General features: G+C 40.6%; 1 protein-coding gene and 1 long non-coding RNA gene across 25 annotated transcripts in view; one reads left to right on the top strand and one right to left on the bottom strand.

Moving 5' to 3' along the window:
- Positions 1-14,209, top strand: part of LOC138739488 (uncharacterized) — a 58,919-nt gene extending 44,710 nt beyond the window's left edge. The window contains exons 2-3 of the long non-coding RNA XR_011342290.1: positions 12,180-12,306; positions 14,124-14,209. This is a non-coding gene — a long non-coding RNA (uncharacterized lncRNA). The remainder of the gene's footprint in view (positions 1-12,179; positions 12,307-14,123) is intronic.
- nbeaa (neurobeachin a) overlaps positions 1-21,323 on the bottom strand; it is a 1,045,297-nt gene that overhangs the window by 691,953 nt on the left and 332,021 nt on the right. The gene's annotated exons all lie outside the window — the stretch shown is intronic.

Here is a 21,323-nt window from a genome sequence, read left to right as displayed (position 1 = left end):
ACAGTAACACATCAAGTCAAAAACAAGCATCACTGTCAAAGAATATTTTTTAAATTTCCCAATTTTTATAGACTTGTGACTCAATATAACCATCCATGCTAAACAAAATTGCATTAAAATCTGTATGAGCCTATCAACTATTACAGTTGGTGTAATGGTTAGCACAATGCCTTTACAGCCCCAGCAATCGGGACTTGGATTCAAATCCCATTCTGCCTCAAAGGAGTTTGTACGTTCTCCCCGTGACTCCTGTTTTCTTCCACCATTTGAAATGTACCGGGGTGTAGGTTAATTGGGCAGCATAAACGCATGAGCCAAAATAGTTGTTACTGTGCTGTATGTCTAAATTTAAAATCTAAAATTTAAATTTTAATGTTTTACTTCATTTTAGAAGCATTTAAACAGTATTAGGTGTCACACTAACACTAAGAGCTCCACAAAAATCACAACATTCATAGAAATACAGTGGATGTTTCCCTCTACTACTATAATCAATTTCACATCACCACTCAGTTAATCAACTGCAAGGATTTGCAGCTGCCAACTATTTAGCTGTGAAACTGTAACCAGTAAATGGGACATATAACAAAGGCCATACTTCCAGCTGTCGGGTAACAATTCTGCTCAGAAATGGATGTTGTAATATTTATGTTCGGATATGGTGGGGCTAGCTGCAGTAATGGGATACTGGTTTCAGAGGTACCTGGACAATCTGGTGAAGAACAGTGTTATAGGAGACACGATCTCTCTACAAGGTCTCCACTGATGGACTGTGTTGAGAGTCAGGCACTCCTGACAGGTAATTGTCAGGAAGGCTCTGAAAAGAAATAGTTATGTAGGCAGTGTAATGTATGTACATACTTTTAAATGCCTGTGCTGCTGTTTCAGTGGGCTAAGAGAAAGCTAGATGAAGCTTCTGAATGTGCATCTTGAATCACCTCCCAGCATAGTGAGCAACAAATTGCAATGTAAAGTGAGCATTGGCCTAAGAGATCCTGAGGCTTGAAAGCCAAGTGTAACCATAATCCTATATCTCCACAGGGAGAATAGTGTAGGAGCACAACAGTATATGATTATTAAAAACACAAAAATGCTGGAAGAATGAATGCAGCAAAACTTGCAGTATCCATAGGAGATAAAGATACATACAGTATAACTCCTGGTATGCACCACTATGGGATTGGTAGATGCCAGATAAGCATCCCTAACCAATACACCTGCAATAAAAATAAACTACAACAGAGCAGAGGTGTTCACCAAAGCATTATCACAGTCTGTGTCCAGTCCCTCAAATGTAGAGGAGATCACAACAGGACCACTGAATGTAGTATCTGATCCCAGCAGACTCACAAGTGAAGTGTTGCTTCACTTAAAAGGACTGTTTGGGGACTGGACTAGTGCTGAGAAAGGAAGTGTGGACACAAGTAGAGAACCTCTTGCAGTCACAGGAGTAGGGAAGAAGGGAGGAGTGGACATGGGAGTCAATGAAGGGGTTGGTCCCGCTGGAAAGCGAAGAGGGGAGGAAAGGGGAATGTATGTCTGGTGGTGGGATCACAGTAGATGGCAGAATTGGCAGAGGATGATATGTTGGATGCAGAGCCTCGTAGGGTGATAGGTATGGACAAAATAAATCTGTCCTCGTTGCTCATGGAGGCAGAAGGGACCACGGCAGAAGTGCAGGTAAGGAAGGATATACAGGTAAGGGCCAAGTTGATGGTGGTGGAGGGGAAGCCATGTTTATGTTTTTTGAAGATGGAGGACATCTCACATGATGTGGCATGAAAAAGGACTGGAATCCTTAAAGGGGACAGGGTGTGAAGAGGTGAAGTCAAGGCAGCTGTGGGAGTTATGTGTTTGTAGATGTAGCTGGTAGGATGAAAGATAACAAAAATACAGGCATAACCATGGCCCATGCAGGTATCCATGGCTGCCCCTTTGACTTGGAAGAAATGGGATGAATCAAAGGAGAAGTTACATTGGACAACGAAGATTTTGCTTCCTGAACACTTTTGGATGTGCCATATGGATTTGTTGATCAAGAAAATCATCTTAACATTTTCCTCTCACGCACCGATGTTTAGATATAACCTATTTTTGTGATCATATTAAGTCTACTTCAAGCACACAAAGCCATGGTACCACATGTCATTGAAAATTATTTTTCTGCATTCGCAGTTAGACTTCTCTGCTGATCTTGGTGCTGTCAGTGATGAACATGGTGAAAGATTTCACCAAGACATTGCAACCATGGAAAAGTGATGTAGAGCAATTGGAATCCATCAATGCTAGCCGACTATTGTTGGACACTGGCATGAGAGGCATCAGTTGCTGAGTTCCATCAAAAATTAGCAGCAAAACATTTTTTAGGTCAGTTGAACTAACGCAATGTGTCACCATCATGATGCAATTAAACAAGCTCAATTCAATAAAAGTTGATTTAATGTTTCTCCAACATCTTACAGCAAATCTGAAATTATCTTTGGGTTCAGCTTCAAGTTATCTGTCATAATCTCCAATTTCTTTTCAGAAGCGAATCTTTTGAAAAAAATTGTTTTCCAGTATTATTGAGGGTGAAGACATATTCTGCGAGCTGGAGGGTATTGGTAGATGGGAACTGGTTGGGTCTGTTGTTGAGAAACAAAGGGCTTTGAGGCCTTTGGTATGGGGGACAGAGGTGTACATTGATTGGATATGCATGGTAAAGAGGAGGCAGTTGAGTTCAGGGATCTGAAAGTTGTAGAAATTATGGAGGACATGTGAAGAATGCTGGATGGACGTGGGGAAAGACTAGAATAGGGGGAACAATGCTGAGTCAGTGTTGTGGATACCAGTTTGGTGGGGCAGGAACTGTGCTGGGACAATTGGGTTTGTGGATCCATGGTAGGAGGTAGAACTGAGCAGTGCAGAGTTGAAAACAATGAGGTTGTGTGAGGGAGGTTGTGAAGTGATGAGAGTGCATGAAATAGTAGTTTGATGAGTTTTAGTGGGGCCCTGTCAGAGGGGTCTGAGAGTTGTCAAATGGCTTCGGCCAGATAGAGGTCAGTGCGCCAGACAACAACAGGAACACCCTTGCCTGCGTATTTGATGGTGAGGTTGGGATTAGTGCAGAGAGTGGAAAGAAAAGGTGTTCCGAATGGGTTAGATTGGAGTGAGTGAGGAGAGTGGTGAAATCAAGTTAGTGTCTCAGTGGCAGTTGGAAATATAAAGCTCCAGAGCAGGCAAAAGGCCGGAATGAGGTGTCCAGGAGGAGGAAGAAGGTTTAAGATGGTAGAGAGGACTGTAGTGGAGGATGGAGAATTCTAGTTGTCGGTGGGCACAGAGATAGAACTGACAAAAGAACATTTCAGCACTGTGGCGGACGTGGAACTTATTGAGGTGTGGGCAAAGTAGGTCAAATGTAAGGCCTCGACTGAAAACAGAGCATTCCTTCTCTGAGGGGAAATTCGGATGAGATGGCAAAGTGCAGATGGGGTTGTGGGGGTGGTCAATATGTTGGAGGGTATCGAAGGGGGTGTTGGGGAAGATGGGGTGGATTAGAAGGTGGAGGGTAGAAAGGATGCAAGGGAAGGAGGGGAAGGTTAGGGGTCAGGAAGTGTGCAACAGAGATGTTGCATTGGAGGCTCAGCCATATTGGTCACCAGCACCAGAGTGCAAGTTAGCAACGGAGGATCAGTCCTGTACTCTGTCGGGGACATGGTGAGGGTTCACGTTGGAACATCTGTCCTGTAGGCTGCTGGGGCCAGGGTGGAGACTTGGGTCAGTGGTCAGAGGAGGTTGTCTCCATGGAGGCGAGATTTTGATCCCTGATGAACAACTGATAAGAGTAGAACCAGTGGTCGAAGGCATGGATATGCCATAGGATGAAGTATCAGGGAGTTCCATGGCAGGCCATGACAAGTGAGGTTTGGAGCTGTGATAATGGGAGAGTAAGGGTCCCCACTGGTATCTGCACTTGTAGGCAAGGGTCTTGGTCTTGCTCTCCAAACATCTTTGATGAAAAACAACCTCTTGATGTTCTCCTTGGAAGCCTCCCACCTGTTCACTAGGGAGTCAAAGAAGGGTTTCACAGTTCTCCAACCAGCATAGTCCTTCGTTAGTTCCTCTAAATTCTTAGGAGTCATCAACTTCACATTCAGCTTCCACGTTCTGCTGTCGCCTTCTAGTCCTCTTGTGACAGGATGCATGAAGAAGGCAGTGGTCAGAGAACACTAGCAGTGTGACATTGGAGGTTCTGACCATGACAGCCTTCAACACCCGAGACCAGGTTGAACCAACTGATCTTGATTATGTAGAACTATTGGATCTCTACTAGGTGGGCTGTGGCAGTGCAGCACCTGAAGGAATGCGGAAGGCGTCGCACAGATGCGCATCCTTTACCGTCTCGATCAAGGGTCTGGAGGAGCTGTCCAGTCTACTGTTAGCACTGCCAGATCGTCCAGCTGTGTTAATGATGCAGTTGAAATCAACGGCCAGAACAACCGGGCTGGATGATGCCAACAATAGTGGGAGCTACCGGAAGAAGGTCAACCACCCACTCCGCACAGGTGAAGCATGCACAATAATCAACCAGAGTGGGACATCACTGTACATTAGCTCAGCCATTCTCAACTTTTTTTGCTTAGTTCCAGATACTTTCCTAAGCATTAATTACATTTCATTGACTCCTGTCATGAGATTTTTAAGACTTAAAATACTTCAGAGAAAATTTGGCATTTAATTCAACATAAATACCATGTCCAGAAAACAGTTATATATCTTTATCTTTGCTACATAAAGTACACTGTTTAACCAGCTGAGTTTCTCCAGTATTACGTTTTTACCTCAACCACAGTGGTTGTCTGCAGACCTTTGTGTTTTACTTCTGAGCAATCTAATTTTGCCTTTAATTAGAACATAGAAAAGTACTGCAGAAAAACAAGCCTCTTGTAACTTAAGCCCACCAGTCCAAGTAATATCCTAGTGAATATTTTCTGACTCCTCTATCCAACTATATAAACTTCCAAGTGATCTATATTTTTACATTACTGGCCATGAAATTTCCAACTTTTAATAGTCCCATCAATGGCAACTGTTCCTTCAACAGACTCAAAGCTCTGAAAGTCATCCATGAAACACCTCTGCTTTCCTGCATCTCCTTTCTCCAAAAAGATTTTTTAAATTGACTTCTGTCAAATACTTTTAATCACCAGCCTTAACATCTCCAATTGAAGTTTTCAGAAGTACTTTTTTTGCCAGAAAACCTCCCTGAAAACACCTTAAGCTGTTTTGTTAGTGAAGCAATTAGAAGTTGTTGAATTATGCTGAAGCAAAAATTCTTCCAAGAAATGAAATTATGGAAGTTCAGGGCCAGAGTTTCCATAGTGCAGAAGGTAAGGGCAGCAAGTCCAAGAAATCCTTGATGTTCAGGAATTATTGAACACAAGATAAATTTAATAGAATAATAAGGAAGGTATATCAATCTGTGGAGCCTTGTGTACTGTTTGGAAGGGAAAGAGGGGGATATGAAACAACAAAGCAGACATGACTGGGGAAAATCTCAAAACATTTTACAAGTACATTAGTGAATTGCATTAGGGTGATATGATTAGCACCGTGCTGTTACAGCATCAGTTTGAATCCGGAACTGTCTGTAAAGAGCTTGTATGTTCTCCACATGTCTGTGTGGGCTTCCTTCAGGTGCTTCGGAGCAAGAATGCTGCAAGTGGAACTGCTAAATATTTCCAAAGCGAAAGCACTTTTCTGCTCTGGGTTAAAGAGAGGCAAGACTGCACAGGCACATGAAAATTTTTAAAAGACCACCACATCCAGCCAGCAGCATTCGGAGAGGGCAGTGGAGTGAGAGGGTAGCAGAGTGGAAGGGCATTGGCTCAATGGGCATAGGCAGTAATGAGGCGAGGTAGGTTTACCTGTGTTAATTGTGTACAGGAAATATGTTCTGTTCTCAGTTTCAGATGTGGAAGGTCCTGGAGTCTCCAAGACAGCTGCATGTGACCCAGTGTGTTCAGCTACAGCTCCTAATGGACCGTATTAGTGAACTGGAGTTTGCAGCTCAATGGCATTTGTCTGGTTAGGGAGAGCAAGGAGGTGATAGAAAGGATTTATAGGCAGGTGGTTACAGACAAGTGGGTCACAGTCAAGAGAGGGAATGGGAAGAGTGAGGTACTAGAATATCCCTGTGGCTGTACCCCTTCACAAACTCCTGTTTGAGTAATGTTGGGAGGGGTCATCCTTCCTGGGGGAAACGACAGTGGCTGTGCCTCTGGCACAGAGTCTGGCCCTGTGGCTCAGAAGGGTGGGGAAAGGAAGGCCATAGTGATAAGGGACTCGATAATTATGGGGTCAGACAGGCGATTTTGTGGATGCAGGAAAGAAACTCGGATGATAGTTTGCCTCCTAGGTGCTAGGGTCCAGGATGTTTCAGATCGCATTAAAGATATCCAGCAGTGGGAGGAAAAACAGCCGGAGGTCGTGGTACATATTGGTGCCAATGACATAGTTGGAAATGGGAAGAGGTCCTGAAAAAAAAACAGGAAAGCTGAGAAGCAGAACCACAAAGGTAGTAATCCTGGGATCACTCCTGTGCCAAGCAACAATGAGTATAGGAATAGAACAAGGTAGAGGATAAATGTGCAGCTGAGGAATTGGAGCAGGGGCCAGAAATTCAGATTTCTGAATCATTGGTATCTCTTTTGGGGTAGGTATGGCCTGTACAAAAAGAACGGGTTGCACTTGAATCCCAGGGGGACCAATATCCTGGTGGGGAGGTTTGCTAAGGTTACTGGGGAGAGTTTAAACTAGAATTGTTGTGGGGTGGGAACCGAAGTGAAGAGACGTTGGGGAAGAGGACATTAGCTCACAATAGAGAAAGGTTTGGAAACAGTGTGAGAGGAAAAATATGCAGATGTTAGAGAAGGGACTCGCTCAGACAGACAGTTTGAGATTTGTCTATTTTAACACAAGGAATATTGTGAACAAAGTGGATGTACTTGGAGCTATGATGTGATGGTCATTTCAGAGACTTGCGTGGCTCAGGGACACGAATGGTTACTTCAAGTGCCAGGTTTTAGATGTTTCAGGAAGGGAGGCAAAAGAGTTGGAGGCATGGCACTGTTGATCATAGATAGTGATAGGGGATGCAGAAAAGGTGTTTGTCTAAGGAGTCTCTATAGGTGGAAGTCTGGAACAGAAAGGGGTCAATAATTGTAATGGGTGTTTTTTTAATATATATAGGCCAATAGGAAACAGATCTTGGAAAGGGGTAATAATAACAAGAGTTCTTGTGATGGGAGATTTTAATTTCCCAAATATCAACCGACATCTCCCTGGAGCAAGGGGTTTAGATGGGGTGGAGTTTGTAAGGTGTGTTCAAAAAGGTTTCTTGACACAGTATGTGGATGAGCTGACAAGAGCAGAGCCTGTACTTGAATTGGGTTTAGGAAATTAATTTGGTTAGATCTCTCAGTGGGAGAGCATTTTGGAGATAGTGATCATAATTCTATCTTCTTTACAACAGCATGAGAGAGAGGCAGAAGAACAGACGAGTTAGAAAAACATTTAAATGGAGTAAGGGGAATTATTGGAAGTTTAAAGTGGGGACAGATGTTCTCGAAGACAAGTACAGAAGAAATGTGGGAAATGTTCAGGGTATATTTGTATGGAGTTCTGCATAGGTACATTCCAATGAGATAGGGAAGTTATGGTAGGGTACAGGAACCATCAAGAAAAGCTTACAAAAAAATGCAGAAAGATAGGTAATATTAGCGATCTAGAAGATTATAAGGCTAACAGGAAGGAGCTTAAAAAAGAAATTAAGAGAGCCAGAAGGGGCCATGGTGGGCAGGAGTAAGGAAAACCCCAAGGCATTCATCAAGTGTGGCAGTGTGAAAGTGTACATGGAACCAGAGGAAATAGCAGAGGTACTTAATGAATACTTTACTTCAGTGTTCATGACGGAAAAGGATCTTGGTGATTGTAGTGATGACTTGCAGCAGATTGAAGTGCTTGAGCATGTAGATATTAAGAGGAAAGTATCAAGTTGGATACTGTGGGAGGTAAGAGATGAGATTTCTGAGCCTCTGGCAATGATTTATGTATCATCAATGGGGACGGAAGAGGTCCTGGAGGATTGGAGTGTTGCGGATCTTGTCCTTCATTCAAGAAGGGGAGTAGAGAGAGCTCAGGAAATTATAGACCAGTGAGTCTTACTTCAGTGGTTGGTAAGTTGATGGAGAAGATTCTGAGAGGCAGGATTTCTGAACATTTGGAGAGGTATAATATGATTCAGAATAGTCAGCATGGCTTTCTCAAGGGCAGGTCGTGCTTACGAGCCTAAATGAATTTTTGGGGGATGTGACTAACCACATTGATGAAGAAAGGGCAGTAGATGTTGTGTATATGGATTTTAGTAAGGCATTTGATAAGGTACCCCATTCAAGGCTTTTTGAGAAAGTAAGGAGACATGGGATCAAAGAGGACATTGATGTATATCTAGAACTGGCTTGCCCACAGAAAGCAAAGAGTGGTTGTAGACAGGTCATATTCCTCATGGAGATCAGTAAACAATGGTGTGCCTCAGAGATCTGTTCTGGGACCCTTACTCTTCGTGATTTTTCTAAATGACCTGGATGAGGAAGTGGAGGGATGGGTTAGTAAGTTTGCTGATAACACCACAGGTTGGGGTGTTGTGGATAGTGTGGAGGGCTGTCAGAGGGTACAGCAGGGCAGAAATAGGATGCAAAACTAGTGGGAGATGGAGTTCAACCCAGGTAAACGTGAAGTGGTTCATTTTGATAGGTCAAATATGATAGCAGAATATAGTATTAATGGCAAGACTCTTGGCAGTGTGGAGGATCAGAGGGATCTTGGGGCCTGAGTCCATAAGAGGCTCAAAGGAGCTGTGCAGGTTGACCCTGTGGTTAAGAAGGCAATCATGGAATTGAATTTCGGAGCAGAGAGGTAATGTTGCAGCTATATAGGACCATGGTCAGACCCCATTTGGAATACTGTGCTCAGATCTGGTTGCCTTACTATCAGAATGATGTGGAAGCCATACAAAAGGGCGAAGAGGAGATTTACAAGGATGTAGCCTGGATTAGGGAACATGCCTCATGACAACAGGTTGCGTGAATTCGGTCTTTTCTCATTGAAACGAGAGAGGAAGAGAGGTGACCTGATGAGAGGCATTGATCATGTGAAGAATCAGAGGCTTTTTCCAAGGGCTGAATTGGTTGCCACAAGAGCACACAGGTTTGAGGTGCTGTGGAGATGTCAGGGGCATTTATTTTTTAAATATGAAGGCAGAGAGTGGTGAGTACATGGAATGGGCTACTGGCAACAGTGGTAGAGGCAGATAGGATATGGTCTTTTAAGAGAGCTATGGGTAAGCCAAGTAATTTCTAAGGTAGGGACATGTTTTGGCACAACTTTGTGGGCCAAAGGGCCTGCATTGTGCTATAGGTTTTCTATGTTTTTATGCTCCAGATTCCAACATCGAAGTACTCGAGCTGGCAGAGTCCACAAGCATTGAATCCACGCTGCTGAAGACCCAACTGCGCTGGGTGGGTCACGTCTCCAGAATGGAGGACCATCACCTTCCCAAGATCGTGTTATATGGCGAGCTCTCCACTGGCCTCCGAGACAGAGGTGCACCAAAGAAGAGGTAAAAGGACTGCTTAAAAAAATCTCTTGGTGCCTGCCACATTGACCACCACCAGTGGGTTGATATCGCCTCCAACCATGCATCTTGGTGCCTCACAGTTCGGCAGGCAGCAACCTCCTTTGAAGAAGACCCGCAGAGCCCACCTCACTGACAAAAGACAAAGGAGGAAAAACCCAACACCCAACCCCAACCAATCAATTTTCCCTTGCAACCGCTGCAACCGTGCCTGCCTGTCCCACATCGGACTTGTCAGTCACCAACGAGCCTGCAGCAGACATGGACATACCCCTCCATAAATATTCGTCCGCGAAGCCAAGCCAAAGAAGATGCTCCAGATTCCTCCCACTGTTCAAAATGCACCGGGGTTGTTGGTCAATTTAAAAATGTTAATAATTAAATTTGAAAATGAGTTACCAGTGAAAGAGAATTAGGGACTGAAGTGACAATCTGCATACAGAGCTGAAGAATACTGATGAGGCCTTCCCATCCACTCCACTGAGGAGATAGATATCTTGGTTCAAAACTTCAATAAAAAGGAATGGCAAAATTCCAGAATGTTACCATTTAAAAAGTGCTATTGGATGATTCAGTGGACTTAAAAAAAAGTAGATAATTACCCAGTCCTGCCTCATATATCCCATGCTATGATTGGAAGCAAGATAGAGCTGGGGATCTGACAGATTTTAATTCTTCACTGTGCATAGGAGAAGTTCAGGATAACTTGAGGACAGCAAATATGATACCATGAATTATTCAATGAGAGCAGCTTAGATAAACCAGGTAACATCAAAGTGCAGGAATAACCCCGTGCATCTGATTGCCTGCCACTTTAATTCACCACTGCACTCCTGCTCTGATCTTTCTGCCTGTGGCCTCCTGCACTGCTACTAAGACCCACACACTTCATTTTCCTTCAGGACTAAGTATTGAATTCTCAATTGTCACTTTTTCTTTCTGTCTAAATCAGAACTAGCCATTTTTGCTTTGACTCAGTTTTTTATTTTTCTATTTTTATAATCTGATCTACTGGCATAGCTGACAGCTTCAAGTTTATTATTATCATACAACTGTAAAATACAACTGGACAAAATTACGTTCTTTGATCCTCAGTGTAAAAACATGCAAACATGTAAAAACAAAGACATAGCACACATATTTACAAGCAATGTATATGCAGTTGTTACAGATTATATAATATTTTATATTATATATGTGTCTTTAAAAGAGAAAGATTGTTGGGGGTATAGTGTAATATTAACATTTCACAAAAGAAATCATTTGAAATGCAAGGAGAGACTTCATGTCCACAGCGACTTTACAGAGACTTTGAAGAATGCCTATGGAGACTTCACAAGTTGGTGTTAATTGGACTGATGTTGTGGAATAAATTGATTATTGCCTTTAAAGCAACAGATGTTCAGGCTCAGAAACTGATTCCAGTGCCATCAACCTGTCTAGTTGCAATTTGCTGTTCTAAGAGGGACATGTGATTTTGCAAACAGAGAGAGAAAAAAGACGTGATTCTTCGGAAAGAGAGAGGTCAGTTCTACAGTAGCTTTTGGAGGCTGCAACATAGCAAGCTGGAAGGCTTATTGAAAAACCCATTTTGAAGAAGGCTTCCAAGTTCAGCCTGTTGAAAACCCTTGTAGTCCTTACAAGAGGAAATGGCTAGCTGGAGTATATCTCATGAAATAAGGGAAACAAGAGGAACTCTGTGGTGACTTGAAAGAAGAGATTTTCATTTGGAAAACCCATGATGGGGGCAAGTTTCTTCAGCAAGACACTGAAGTGGCTGGTCAGAGGTAATCAGTTTGTGTGTGACCAACAAGCAACAAATATCTCTCTGAAACCAACAAGAACTTTCCCAAGCAGTAACCATTTACTTTTCAACACTACAGCCTGGTGAAATTTCAAAAATGTTAAATTCTGTGTACTGAATAAGAAATGCCTGATATTGGTGAACTTGGAAGAGTGGGAAGTGAGATTGGACTGTAAATCAAAGAACTTTTCTGAATGTATACACATTACATACACGTGAGCTTAGAATTAGAAGGGGATTAAGTTAAGTTAAATTAATAGTAATAAGCTAAAGTTTGATTCTGTTTTTAATGTTTAGAGAAAATTAAAAGCAACTTTTGTTTAAGTAACCATTTGTCTTGGTGAATTTCTAATGCTGCTGGGTTTTGGGATCCTCTGGACTAGTAACACAGTATTTATTAAAAAAATGGAACTCCAATTATCCAAAATTGGATCCTCAAAAATTATTTATCCAAAATTTTTTTTAAAATTTCGCATAACTTAAGATGTCCAAAACAAATCAGAAACACTCATTTATCTGAATTTTTTTTGGAGCAGAACTGCTCTCACAAGTTGAAAAAAAATTCACCTGAGATTAAATTAGAACAACATTTGTCCTCATTTCAGGTAACTCCCTCCCCTCTCTTTCCATTTCTTCTTTACCTACCCCTATTGACTTTTCGTTCCAACTCTCCCTTTCAAACTGTGTGCCCCTGTCTTTCAGCCACAAGCGGTCGGGAGAATCTCTTGTCCTGGCATCATCAAGGAAAGTGGCCGCCTGTCACAAACAGGAATGTCCAGCTCCCGGCAGGAACAGGTCCTCAGTGTGGAGGGGTTAGTGATCGGCAGTGGTGAGAATTAAACATTGTTTTAATGCTTTAAAAGCCTTCCTTTGTTTGTTATTGTTTAAAAACTGTTACAAGTGACATACTGTTGCTACATTGCTGCTTTTAAAAAAATGACCAGTTACCCCAAAAAAAACATTTATCTGGCATAGGCCCGGTCCCAACCATTTTGGATAATTAGAGTTGTACCGTACATAAATATTGTTAAATAATAGATTCTCGAAGAGATTGTCTGAGTAGTACCTCAGTCAATCAGCAGTCTCACTGAACGTGGAAAGGTAAAAGTCACATTACATTTAGAATGTAATATGCATGAAATTCTTTAACTTTGTCTACCTTAAGGAAGACAGAGAGTCACCACTTTGTCCAGCACCCCTCACAGAAATGAGGCCGTAGCAAGGAACAAACTTGCGACCCTTCATTTACAAGATGTTGCTCTAACTGAGCTATCAGATCTGTTTTTCAGCCTAGTGGTTCTGGCTCTGATACTTTCGTATCTCTTTCCCAACGGGTCAGCAGGAAGATGCTGCGTCCAGGGTGGTTGGGGTCCTTCATGATTTTGCGACCCTCTTAAGAGAGTTATCCCAGTAGATCACAAGAATGGGGTGGGGTGGGGGGGAAGAACATAAGGAGACCCCAGTGATCCTCTCTGCTGCTCTTACAGTCTTGTGGATTGACCAATGTTCTACAGCAACCACACAACACTGATGCAGCCAGCCTGGACGCTCTAGATAGTGCTCCTGTAGAAAGTTGGCAGGATGGTGGCCGGTAGCCTTGCCATCTCAATCTTCTCAGGAAAAGTAGCTGCTGTTGCCTCTTCCTGACACATAATGTATGTCCAGGATAGGTCACAACTTAAGTGGACTCCAAGGAACTTGGCGCTCTCTACTCTTCCACTACAGACTTATTTCACAACCAGCAACAAATTACACAGAAAAACTTTAATCTGATCCTAAATTCTAATTAACTGTTGTATTTCCTCATTTGATTGAACCCTATCAGAGGCTTTCCCTTTTTTCCTACCCATCCCCTTTTACCTCCACTGCTAACTTTTCTCTTATAAAAACATAATGCTGGAGAAATTCAGTAGGTCAAACCGTGTCCTTTATATAAAGCAAAGTTAAAAATGCATAACTGACATTTCGGGTGAGCCCTTCACCACGATGGAAAAATATCAGCAGCCATACAAGGGGGGGTGGGGGGGGGGGAGTGGTGGCGGGAGAGGTGTTGTTGCAAAGTCAGAAGGTAATAGGTGGAGAAGGAAGGGTGGAGACAGCAGCAATCAAGGGGAGGAGGAAAGGCTAAGTGTATAGAGAAGGAAGAATGAGAAGAGCAGGTCATCAGAAATCTGAAAAGTCTATGTTAATGTCATCTGTCTGGAGAGTGTCCAGGTGCAAAAATCAGGTTTTGTTCCTCCATTTTAAGGGTGGTCATGGTGGGACAGTATACAAGGCCATGGACAGACATGAGAATACAGGTACACAATCCTTTATCCGGACATCTAAAATCTGGAAAGCTCCAAATTTTTTTTTTCCTGGTGCTAGTTCAGAAGAGGGTGAAAGAGAGAAACAGCAGCGCGACTCGGGTGGGCAAGAGGGAGAAAGACACCAGCGCAACTAGAAGGGGGTGGATACAGCAGCACAATTCGGGTGGGCTTAAATCTGGGGCACCTGGCTTTTGTTCTGAAATCAGGAAAAATCCGATATTCGGAACACACTGTCCCCCAAGGGTTCTGAATAAAGGATTGTGTACCTGTATAACTTTTCTCTTGACCTGAAACTTTAATTTGTGAGTATTCCCTGCTTTTTCTGTTTTTATTTCAGATTTCTAGCATCTGTCGGTTTTTTAATCATGTTCATCTACAGGTCTGTGTGACTAACAGAGGGAAGTCGTTGGAAAATATTCTGAGGTACAAAATTAATCTACTTGGAAAGATGTGGATTGATCAAAAATAGTGTAGCTTTGTTTGCAGAAGATCCTATCTGAACAATTTGACTGAAATTTTCAAAGTAGTAATATCGCATCAAACAGAATCTGTTGGATGAACTCAGCAGTTCAGGCAGAATCAGAGGGAGAAAACGAATGGTCAATGTTTCGTGTCAAAACTCTTCTGACCTGAGTTTTTTTCAGTTTTGGAATGAGCATGGCCTCAATGAAGCAGATGGGTACTTCTGCACCTAACAGGGAGAGGGTAAAGAAGTCTGAATACTCCATCCAGCCAGCTCCATGTCCAGAGACTCAGTTTGGCCCAGTCACTTTCTGTGGGTTCATTCTCAAGATGGCCAATCTAATGGCCAAGACAGTGCCTCTGGCTCACTTGCCTCCTATTGCAGACAATCATATAATGTTTTGAGCTTGTTGCGAGGGTTGCCCAGTTTTGATTCATAGCCCACAATTGCATGCATGCCCTGCCACAGTCACCTGAAATCTGTGAATTTTATCTGGGATTCAAGTGTGGTGTTGTACTGCCCTTGGTGTCTCTGATCATCTTCTGTTTATACTTGGATTTCTTGGAATATGACTCTTATCTGACTTAGATGTTTCAGATCTAACTCTCAGTACTAAGTGAATATCACAATTCAACTACTTGTTATCAGATTGGGAACACATGCATTGTTCTCTTTCACACTCTCTTGCTGATGCTAAATGTGGCAGAGTTCTGAGGTATGGACCAATCAACTCAATCAAACCAGCAACGCAGGATATCATCATCCATTTTGTCAGTCCACAACTTTTACCACTGGATCCTCACACCTCAGCTTCTGCTTTGAAGCAGTTAAAAGCACTGCATGGTAGTCTGATTTGCCAAAGTGCAGGCATGAACTGGAACATTTGATATTTTTTATGTTTGCACCATAGTATTTTTGGGCTCAGGCAGACAAGAGATGTGCTGGTAGAATTTTGATAGCATGTTCTTGACTTTCCTTTTTCAAATGTCATTAGATATGGGGATAGTGCCGGAGGATTGGCGCATTGCGCATGTGGTTCCGTTATTTAAAAAGGGTTCAAGGAGGAAGCCTGGCAACTATCGGCCTGTAAGTTTGACGTCTGTGGTAGGTAAATTAATGGAGAAAATTCTTAGAGATAGTACTTATAAACATCTGGATAGACAGGGTCTGATCAGGAGCACTCAACATGGATTTGTGGGAGGAAGGTCATGTTTGACCAATCTGATTGAATTTTTTGAAGAGGTGACTAGGAATGTGGATGAGGGTAGTGCAGTGGATGTTGTCTATATGGACTTCAGTAAGGCCTTCGATAAGGTACCACATGGAAGGTTGGTTAGGAAGGTGCAGTCTTTGGGTATAAATTTTGAGATAGTCAAATGGATTGAACATTGGCTGAAGGGGAGAGGCCAGAGAGTGGTAGTGGATAATTGTCTGTCAGGTTGGAGGCCAGTGACCAGTGGTGTGCCTCAAGGATCTGTATTGGGCCCATTGTTGTTCGTTATATACATTAATGATCTAGATGATGGGGTGGTGAATTGGATTAGTAAATATGCAGACGATACTAAGATAGGTGGAATAGTGGATAATGAAGAAGGTTTTCAAGGAGTGCAGAGGGATTTGGGCTGCTTAGAAAAGTGGGCTGAAAAATGGCAGATGGAATTTAATGCTGATAAGTGTGAAGTGCTTCATTTTGGTAAGAAGAATCAGAATAGGACATATGTGGTAAATGGGAGAGCATTGAGGAATACAGAAGAGCAGAAAGATTTAGGAGTGACGGTACATCGTTCCCTGAAGGTAGAAACTCACGTGAATAGGGTGGTGAAGAAGGCTTTTAGTATGCTGGCCTTTATCAATCATTGCATGGAATATAGGAGTTGGGAGGTGATGTTGAGATTGTATAAGACGTTGGTGCGGCCTAATTTGGAGTTCTGTGTGCAGTTCTGGTCGCCTAATTATAGGAAGAATATAAACAGAGTGGAGAGAGTGCAGAGAAGGTTTACCAGAATATTGCCTGGGTTTAAGCATCTGGAGTATGGGGAGGGATTGGACAGATTGGGTCTTTATTCTTTGGAGCGTAGAAGGTTGAGAGGGGATTTGATAGAAGTATTTAAGATTATGAAAGGGATAGACAGAATGGATGTGGATAGACTATTTCCGTTAAGAGGAGGAAAGTTTAAAACAAGAGGACATGAGTTAAGAATTAAGGGGCAGAGGTTTAGAAGTAACATGAGGGGGAACTTCTTTACTCAGAGAGTGGTAGCTGTGTGGAATGATCTTCCGGGAGAAATAGTGGCGGCAGAGTCAATTGTATTATTTAAGAAAAGGTTGGACAGGTATATGGATGAGAGGAAGATGGAGGGTTATGGGCATTGTGCAGGGAGGTGGGATTAGAAAGGGGTGTTTGGTTCGGTGCGGACTAGAAGGGCCTAATGGCCTGTTTCCGTGCTGTAATTGTTATGTTATGTTATGTTAAGAACTATTAATGCTGCGAGGAAAAATAATTCAGGTACTTTTAAACCTCAGGAAATCAATGACCAATTTTTATCATTTTATCAGAAATTATAAACCTCTGAGGGAGTTCAAGACAACGGATTGATTGAATCTTTTTTGTCAGAATTAAATTTGCCAATATTAGGGGAAGATGATGTGAGGAAATTAGATTCTTCTTTTACAGATTTAGAAATAAAGGACGTTATTCAACAAATGCCTAATGGGAAATCTCCAGGAGATGATGGGTTTACTGTTGAATTTTATAAAGCTTTTTTCTGATCATCTGTCTTTGTTTATGGACTTTCTTCATCGGGTAACTCAAGAACAAGCCCTACCAGACTTGTGTTTAAGTGCAGTAATAACAGTTATACAAAAAGAAGAGAGACCCTTTGAAAGTAGCTTCATATCGACCAATTTCTTTATTGAATAATAGTGAAATTATTGGCCAATAGACTGGCAAAGTATTTACCACAATTGGTACATGCTGATCAGGCCGGTTTTATTAAAAATAGGTATGTTTCTGACAATATTCTTAGAGCGATTTCATTGATCAACAGTTCACAACAGCGATCCGACCTACCAAAGGTAGTTGCACTAGATGCTGAGAAGGTTTTTATAGGGACAAATTGAATTTTTTTTTATATAAGTGTTAGAAATACAAGTTTGGACCCTTTTTTATTGGTTGGGTGAAAGCATTATATAAATATCCTGTAGCTAGGGTGACAACAAATGGTCAAACTTCTTTCTTTAAATTATCACATTCTACTCATCAAAGTTGCCCTTTGTTGCCAGCTCTATTTGCGTTGGTCATCGAACCTTTAGCTCAGGCTATTAGACAAAATGAGAATATTAGAGATATAAAGTATAGCAGATGAGGAATATGATCAATTTATTTGCAGATGATGTTTTGATATATTTAACTAATCCAGAACGATCTTTACATTACTTGCAAGAATGTTTGGAACGATATGGTAAATTATCAGATTATAAAGTGAATTGAGATAAAAGTGAAATACTACCAATTACTGAAGGAAACTATGACCAGGGTAGCATAAAGTTAAGCATTTAGGGATAATGATTGAGGTTAAGATTCAATCATTGTATAACTTAAATTACGTACCGTTATTGAGAAAGATTAAAGCTGATTTGATTGAATGGAACGATTTATCTTTGTCTTTAATAGGTCGAGTAAACTGTATTAAGATGAATATTTTTCCATGAATCCAATATCTTTTTCAATCAATTCCTTGTCCCCTGTCAAAATCTTTTTTTCAAGATTTAAATAAAGCAGTTCGAGAATTTTTATGTAAGGGAAAATTAGCAGGAGTAGCGATGCATAAATTGACTTGGAAGTATGCTTTGGGAGGTTTGCAATTTCCTCATTTCCAAAATTATTACGAGGCAACTCAACTAAGATTTATTAATCGTATGTTAGATGTTATGTGTCCCCCCCTAGTTAGGCAAAGGTAGAATTAACCGGTATATCGGAACCTTGTTCACATCAATTTGTATTTAAATGGAATTCTGTTTTGTTACAAAGATATGATGTACCGGTCCTGAAGCACTTATTAGGGATTTGGAATAAAAGGAATTTATTAATAGGTTCCAATATATCAAAATAAGTTAATTTCTTTACATGGAAAATTAGATTTTTAAGAAATTGGCCAAGTAAAGGAATAAAATGATTGCAGGATTGCTTTGAAGAGGGTGAATTTTTATAATTTAATCAACTTAGAGAGAAATTTGGGATTTCAGGGAATTCTTTGTTTGTTTATTATTAAATTAGTGTTAGTAAAAGAACATTTTGGAAGAGAAATGAAAATTCCTAAGTTGACAAAATTTGAGTCTATGATTTTTCATTTTTCAGATAAAGGTTTTATCTCAGATGTACGCCTTGTGACAAGACACTATGGAAAAAATAAATTTAGATAAATCTAGGATTAAATGGGAAAATGATTTAACTTGGAATATTGACCAGGCCGACTGGGGGAGGATATGTTTGGAAGGTGTGAATAAATTGTTTAATTTAAGATACAGTTTGATTAATTATAATTTTTTGCATCAATTATATTAACTCCTGAGAAATTGAGGAAATAAGGATTTAGTAATTCAGAGCCGTGTTTTAGATGTGGATCATGTGTTGGAACTTTTTTTTTTACATTCGGTCTGGCTTTGTGATAAAGTTCAATCATTTTGGGATAAAATTAGGGACCTTCTTCAAAATTTGTTTAAAATCTAATTTTTATTGAATCCCAAAACTTTCTTGTTGGGTTATATTGTTCCATTTATGGACTTGGGGTTAGATAAGTTTCAGATAGCCTTTTTGCGTTTAGCATTGATGGTGGCACGTAAATGTATTGCAGCTTCTTGGAAAGATGACGTTGAGATCAATGTAAATCATTGACATAGTGAGTTGAGGTCCTGTATTTAAATGGAAAAAATAACACAATATGCATGATAATTAAGATTTTTTCATTAAGATGTGGTCACTTTATTTGAGATGTATGAACTTAGTAATATCTTAAATTGTGCTAAATGTTTTTGCTTCCCTTGTGGGGTCTGTTGAGGGAGGAGGGAAGGGGTGGAGTAGTTTTAGTTTTAATTTTTATGCTATGGATTTTGTAAAAGTTTTTGTTTGAAATTTTTATATAAATGTGACTGTTGTCTTTTTGTCAGCTTCGGCCAGTTCCTGCTTTGCTACCATGCTACTCCGCCTCAACTTTTTATTTGGACCCTGCTGACATTTTTCCATAACTTGATGAAGGGCTCAAGCCCAAAATGTCAGTTATGTATTTTTATCTTTGTTATGTGAAGGACACTGTTTGACTTGTTGAGTTTCTCCAGCATTCTGTTTTTACTGTACGAGTGTTGCGCTAAGCATTGTTTTTAAATGTTTTGAACCGAAGACAGGAGAACGTTTTTTTTGTCGGGTTGTACTTGTACAATTGAATGATAAACAAACTTGAACTTAAATCTAAATATATCCTTGGATTAGTTCCAAGGGTAACTGATGACGTGAGGAGTTAGAGGCCCATTTCTGAATCAAAGGCTAGAATGAAGCCCTTGCTTAATTTCAAAACTTTAAATTGTTGTCATTCTTCCTCATTTATGAATTTTATGTAAGGTGTTACAGATTATATGTGTCATTCTGTTAAAGATTTTACAGTTGTCAAGTTAGATTAAAATGGAATTTTATTCTTAAGAGCGTGTGACTGGGGACAAGGGGTGACATTAGTTCAAGTTATGGGTTGAGGGGTTATATTTCATTGAGATAATCTAATTTTATCAGTGCATAGCTTTCAGGATCTAAAATCTAAACGACATGAACGTTTATCACCAAGGAATAGAATGCTTGAATGATGTGCTTATTAATGGAATAGAATATTCTTGTGGTCAGTATAAATATGATGGGCTGAAGCACCTGTTTCTGTGCTGTATACTGATTCAATGACTCTGATGTCAGTTTTCACTTATTTAATCATTTAAAATGTTTTAGCCAACTTATATGTTTTCAAATTTAAAATTATTCCTTCAATTAGTCACTGAAGTCATCACAAAATTAATGTTACATTGACTTCTTAAGCAGCATTCTACCAACTTACAACCACTCTACTTTTGTGTTTTCTGAGATGGTTGAAGTCAATGTGTGAATCACTGTTTCGTTCACAGAGGGGCAGGACTTGGCTGACAGGGAGGATCTTCGACTGCTTAAGTAGCAACTAATGTTCTCCCACTGCATGGATGCAAGTTCTCGATACTTTTCTGAATGCACCTTATCCACTTTCACCAGTCATGGAGCAGAGATTATTTGGTTAATGTTGCCTTTCTTCTACGAGTATTTCACAACATTAGTGAATATTACTTCTGGTGGTCTCTTCCCTTCAAAGATAATCTGTTGTTGGGCACACAAAGAACATCACAGCCATTTAGATAACACTAAGGTCTCAATACTGGGTACAATGGCCCAGAAAAACAATCACATTGATGTACTTGTTTTTCCAGAGAATTGAGAATTTTGCAATAATGTTGGAGAGACCTTTTCAATTGCTTAAAGTGCCTGTTAGTGACCTAGGATTCAGAAGAGATCCCTGCAATCTGGCCAGGAGTTTTCTGCTAAGTCCAGAATCTTGCTCTTCAACCACCCGTTTTCTGATTTGACCAAATCTCCTACTTAGCCTTTTGAAAGAATAGGTGAATTTCATTATTGTCATCATTCGCCAAGATATTCCTAAAAATTTAAACAAGCAGTGAAAGGCAAGGACTTATTTCAAATTGGCCTCAATAAGGAAAATATATTTGAAAGCCACAGCAATTTCAATCCTTTCCTTTGACAGTAAAAGTACTAATAGTCTTCTTTCATGCAGTTTCATGAGGTACAATATCTTAACCTTGCCAACTGAGAAAGCAAGGGCTTCAGTCATGAGATCTTGAATCTCCATAGCCTTTTAAAATTGAAATAACTTTAATTTTCAATTTTCTTTAATTACAGATATTCAGTTTAAAAAAAAAACAAAAAAGCATTCTCAAAACCTAGACATCAACGTTAAAAAAATCATTTGCAGGAAATAACAGATTACTGTATAA

This window comes from Narcine bancroftii, chromosome 7 (genome assembly GCF_036971445.1).
Source record: "Narcine bancroftii isolate sNarBan1 chromosome 7, sNarBan1.hap1, whole genome shotgun sequence".
Classification (NCBI taxonomy): Eukaryota; Metazoa; Chordata; class Chondrichthyes; order Torpediniformes; family Narcinidae; genus Narcine; species Narcine bancroftii.
Note: the sequence above shows the minus strand (reverse complement) of the source record. Positions and strands in the feature narration are given on the sequence as shown.